This window comes from Onychomys torridus, chromosome 4 (genome assembly GCF_903995425.1).
Source record: "Onychomys torridus chromosome 4, mOncTor1.1, whole genome shotgun sequence".
Taxonomy (NCBI): Eukaryota; Metazoa; Chordata; class Mammalia; order Rodentia; family Cricetidae; genus Onychomys; species Onychomys torridus.
The window spans coordinates 99,938,512-99,944,511 of NC_050446.1; the positions used below are offsets into that span (position 1 = coordinate 99,938,512).

At 45.2% G+C, this 6,000-nt stretch overlaps 1 protein-coding gene across 1 annotated transcript in view; it reads right to left on the bottom strand.

Annotated features, from left to right (window-relative positions):
- Cep152 (centrosomal protein 152) overlaps positions 1–1,915 on the bottom strand; it is a 64,027-nt gene extending 62,112 nt beyond the window's left edge. Inside the window, exon 1 of the mRNA XM_036186595.1 lies at positions 1,704–1,915. The gene's annotated coding sequence lies outside the window, so the exon portion shown is untranslated. The remainder of the gene's footprint in view (positions 1–1,703) is intronic.
- Positions 1,916–6,000: the final 4,085 nt, after the last annotated feature.

The window sequence follows — 6,000 nt, forward strand, 5'->3', positions numbered from 1 at the left end:
GGTGCATCACAATTCTCGCCATTTGAGTGTGAAATGTTCAAATTCTCAGAGCCCACATTACAGCCAGACACACAACACAGACAGGCATCTGTAACTCCAGCTTCAGAGACTGTCCAGGAGGCCAAGGACCAGCTAGCATGCCCTACACACTGGAACAGCAACAGAGACTGTCTCAAACAAGGCAGAAACTGAGGACTGACACCAGAGGTTATCCTCTGACCTCTACACATACTACATGACACCAGCATAGACATATTTACATATACAAATACACACACACAGACAGACAGACAGACACACACACACCCCTCATAGAAACAGCTACATACAAAAACAGAGGTTAAATCCATGAAGAATTCAGGAAGTTTAAGTAACAAACTGCCACCTTCAACTACTGCACTCAACAGTCACACTTAACCTTGACTATGTTTTTCGTGGTTTACTAAACTGCTGGTGAAATATGAAATTTCAATCATCTTGGAAACCATCAATACAAAATGATTATGTGCCCTGGTAAAACTACCTCTGGGTGAATTTAGCAAAACCATGCGTTAATAGAAACAGTGACTCCTATATTTAAAAAAAAAAAAAAAAAATCAAAGCATAGACTATATGGAGAGTGTGCTTCTTAAAGTACAACTACTTTGTTAACATTTTTCATTCCAGCCAGGAAACTTCTCCTAGCCCCATGAACAAGAATATAAAAAGCATGCTCTGACTCAGACCAGACAGACCTCCGACCCAGCACTCATTTTCCGGTCATCATACCCATCCCCAGCACACAAAGGGATACATATTTCCAGAATCTTGCTTTTGTGGCCAAATTTTAGTGTATATTTTCTTTTTCGAAAATATTTTTATTTTTTTAATCATGAGCGACCATAACCACTGGGTCACAGGCCTTGGTGGAGCTGGAGTCACAAATGGGTGTGACCTATGTAATGTGGGTGCTAAAAAATAAACTCACATCCTCTTACAAGAGCAATGACAAGCTCCTAACCGCTGAACCATCTCTCCAGCTGCAGTAGAAAGGATCTTTAGATAGACCTTACAGGATGCAATACAGCTGTAAGCAATTAAGCACTGAAGGTCCTCCTTCAAAACCCTGGACTCTGGCAGCTGCGCAGTTTTAAACTGTTTCCATTTCTTTACTAATGAGACAGGGTAAAAACAGCGTAGGTGTAAGAAAGGAGTGACTGTAACTGACTGTGGGAAACCTGACATCTCCGAGATAAGGACTCTGCCCTCCTGCAGATGCCTGATCATCAAAAGTCCATTCTCCGCACTTCCAGAGAGCTCGTCTTATTACCCTTTGCTTGTGGCTCCACACTTCAGCCTTTAAATGAAAACAATCACGTATTGTGAAGCTATAAAGCGAGATTCTGCTTAAGTCACACTAAAGTTCATGACCACAAGAACTAAATGTTAAGTGCCCTGGGAGTTAGGAAACTGAACCCACTAGGCTTACACGCTAACTTCTCTTACAGACTGGAGACAGCCAGAACGCAACAGGTTGCTTCAGACACTTTCCAAATGCTGTTCCGACTACAAAGGGCACGGAGAAGCAACTAGGGGCGGAGACAATCAGCCACGGACACAAATGACGACAACCTCTTGCGATCCGTGGTACCGACAACCGCTTAACTCTTTTTATTCCTAAAATACAGGAAGCTCCACCTAGTGTACTCACGCAGCGCCCTTACCAAAGAGCTGGGCCCGGCGCCCAGGAACCCGAGGCGCGCACAGGTCTGCCGGTGCAGCACCGGGGCCGAGGGCCAGGCAGGGAGCCAGCGTGCACAGTCGCCCCGGTGCAGGAGACTCGAAGGCAGCTCCCGATCCCGCAGCAGCCCGCCGGGCCGTGAAGACTACAGTCACCAAAGCGCCTTCCAGCCACCTGCAGCTCCTACTTCCAGCTTAAAAGCACCTTCCCAGTACAACCAAGCGCGCGAACTCCGCCGCTCGATGAGCAGCCACCTCCTCCAATCGCCGCAGCCGCCGCTTGATGGGCCGCCCGGCTGGGCAGAGCGACAGGGCGGAAAACCCGCCTCCCACATGGTCGGTTGAGAGGTCGCCTGCAGTTGCTAGAGCGCGGCTGTTCGAAGAGGGCGCCAGTGGCGGCGGGAAGCTCCCCGGAGCCCCCATTGGGGAAATCGTAAGCCAATCACAAAGGCCTTCTGAGAGGGCGGGCTTAGAGTTGCCTAGAGACGCCGGAGCGTCTGCCTTTCCAGAGGTAAGCGTGTAAGTACACTCGCGGTCTTCCCCCATCAACTCTTAGAAGTTTCCTCCGACTACTAGCTTTGGTAGTCGTTAAATCTGGCCATATCTTCAAACTTGACATGTTTAAAGTTGTGTTTCTTTACTGATAGGACTGTACGTGCTCCCAGCTGCCTCTTCACTACATGCTTGAATCCCCTTGGATGTTAGTTAGCCTATCCTTAAATCCCATTACGTCGTTGAACTTGGCGACCACAACCACATGGAATAAATCGTATTTTTGATTTCCACTTTTAATTCGTCTCTCCTAATTGAGGAGGGTGGCTGGCCGGACGTGGCACAGGTTGTAGCCCCTGAGTTCTGCGACAATTACTGTCTCTGGCTTCTTTGGTAAGAAGGGTCCCCATGAATACTTGGTGGCGTAAATTACCACATCCTTTTAAACCTTTCCCATGTGTACCATGTGGAGTAAAATACTTTTCCAAGGTTCTTCCAAATCCGGCTAGTTTTGCTTCCCCAACTGCCACCCCATCCTTGTAATGCCCGCCCTGACCCCCCAGCTGAGTATCTGATACAAAAGGAGAGCTCCATCCTGGGAAACAATGAAACCCCAAGTCAGTAAAGTAACTTTTCCTTTAATTAGCTTCATACCTCCCTAGCACAGTTCTCTTAGCATCCATCCTGGAAGTCACTGCCTTTAGCCAGGTCATTCAGTCCTGCAATTTCTTTATAAATGTATTTTTCTTTGTATGAAAAGCCTTAGGGCTTTCCGCTTTGTCCATCTCTTTGGATTTTTACTTCTTTATGAGAAAACATTTGTACATTCCACCAGACAATCAGTCTTGTGTTCATTTGATTGCTAGACCCTGATGGAGAGTCTACCTAAGAGCTGAGTTGGGTAGAGGCAATGATCAGTCCTTACTGCCATAGGAGTGGGGAGGAGAGGATTTCATTGCAGTCTCTTGTCAACATGTGTCCCATAGGACAATAGCTCTGTTACCCTTATGAGCCGCATTGCCCTGCTCAGCTGGTGAGGAAGCCAGATCTCATGTTCAGGGGCAATCATCAGTGCAGCTGTGGTCCTCACTTAACATTCATCCTTAGTGCAGTGCAAAATGATGATAAAAATACAGATGCAGGGCTGGAGAGATGGCTCAGTGGTTAAGAGCACCGACTGCTCTTCCAGAGGTCCTGAGTTCAATACCCAGCAACCACATGGTGGCTTACAACCACTTGTAATGAGATCTGATATCCTCTTCTGGCCTGCAGGGACACATGCAGGCAGAATACTATATACATAATAAATAAATAAATCTTTAGAAAAAAATACAGATGCAGCAATGTATAGTTAGTACGTATAATACTCATTTGCTATATTCTAAGTTTCTGACCTCTTACTAAACCTACTGTTACCTACTTAGTCTGAGGTTTGCAAAGTCTGAAAAGTGTTTTCTAGAGAGAGTCATGCAATTGGAAAGCGAGACTTGGTGCTGAGCTATTGTCCACTTCATAGAGGGCGATGGTGGTCAAGTAATACACAGTTTGAATGTGACTAGAAATATACTCCTTAGTTTACCAAGATGTTGTTAATTATGGAGACATCATCCTATCTTGATGTATTATGGTTTAAATTATAGCTTCTTTCTGAGGAAAATGTTGTAAAATACAACATAGCTTTAGATGTGCTATTTTTACTTGTCATGGTCTGTGGGACATCCTCAGAGGTATTTAAAGAAGAGAAAAAGTCCAGCAAGACAGGAATGAATAGACAAAAGTATATAAAAAGTAAATTGGACTTCCAAAACAACCTTTGCCCTATAGAATTAACCACTTCCTCGATGGCTGTCCATTCACCCAACCACCCTCACCACCAAAGTAGCTCCTACATTCTTCCGGCATAATCCCCATACAATTTTAATGGCATTTAACTAATTACAGTCCTTATTTCCTGGCTGGACTGTAAATCCTGAAGGCATAGAGTGGAAGAGACTATGTCTCAGTTTAGGCCTAGGGCTTTGACTAGAACCTAAAACAGAAAAGCTGCTTAAACTTAAAGCACATTTCTAGATAATCAATACAAAGAGCAACACAATAAATCAACTCAGCTACCTCCTTTGAAAGCCTTACCTTTTACTGCCACACCTCCCTTCAACCCACCATTCAGAACTCTGGCTTCTCTAGTTTCTGACTCCCCCACTTCCTTATATATGTGGCTTTATTTTCCACAAGAAAATGAGTTCTTTGGAGACTCAGGCTGTCTTAACCATTTTAAGATACCAGCACCTAATTCACACCCAGTAAACATTTGCTGAGCAAGTGAACAAATGAATGAATGAAGTGCATTTACAGTGGCAGACAAAGGGAACAGGTCTAAACATCTTAGGAAGCAATTTGTGTGTCTGGTCATTGTGTTCAGAAAAGAGAGAGCTCTCTTCTCTGAGGTTAAAAAAATGTAGGCAAACAGAGGCTGGGTGGTGGTGGTGCACGCCTTTAATCCCAGCACTCTGGAGGCAGTCAGGTGGATCTTTGTGAGTTCAAGGCCAGCCTGGTCTACAAACTGAGTTCCAGGACAGCCAGGCCAGTCACACAGAGAAGTCCTGTCTGGGGGAGGAGGGAGCAGGAAAATATAAAGAGCATGTGATTTGGAGAGCAATGACCTAAGTTGTGATCCCAACTCTGCCCTTGCTTTGTGCAAGTTCCTTCTCTTTTTTGAGTATCAGTTTCTTACATTGCAAGTCTGAAATACACAAGAGGTGATAGCAATCGGAAGGTCCCACCACAGGACATGGGATGAGGCTACAGCTGAGCTCCACACTATGATTATTCATAGCTACTGTTATTGTTAAGATGCTGATACCGTCCAAGGCTGTGTAAGCCTGTCTGTCATCCCCTACACTTACCACTCCTACTGCTGTAAACATGTCTTAGCATTTTCAACAAGACCTGTTCTGAACCAGGTGTCGCTCACTGGATGAGAACCCAGTGCTCAGAGAAAAGTCTTTCCCTAACCACTGATTCATTAGTAGTGGTAGAACCCTACCCTCTAAACATAATACAACTACAATCTTAATCAAAATAGCCATGACTACTTGCAAGAGATCCTCAAGATGAGGCCTGTTGACATTCCCTCCTAGTAGAAGGTCTGAAGGTTATAAGGCTCTCCCCTGAGATCCCAGCCATTCCCTCCTCGCTGTATGTATTTCTGCCCATCTTTCCTTGCTGTATGTTCTTCTGCCCATCTTTACAAACTTCCAGAAGGTTCTTCAAGTACACAGAGGATGAAAGGTTCACAGAAGGAGAGAAAGCCATCTAACTATTCATGGGGAAACCATCATCCATACTGGGGTAAGAAGCTTTGGTGATGTGGCTGTTTTGTGGTTACTCACACTCCTGTAAATAACCCATCACCTATGCTTCTTTAAATAGCTCAGTAAGTTCTTGGTTCACCAAGCTAGATTAGGGTGGAACTGTTCCTCTACTCTGTCCTTGATGCTCCATCCAGAGGGAGTAGACATGTTCATATTCTCCCAAGGAAAAAGCCCACCAGTTTTCAAGCCCTCCATGTCTTTGGGAAGCTGCCTTTTAGAGGACTTTGTTAACCTGGGTTTCATATAAACAGAGAATTCCACTGGTTTGCCTTTTCCTAGCCCCTGTCAGATATTTACTTTCTCATACCATACATTCTCAAAACCCATGAGAAACGGAGATCCCCCCCCCACCCTGCCCCAGGCACCACTGGCCAGAGTTTCATCCTGCGGCAGCCCCTTTCATCCTTCCTCCTGGTGT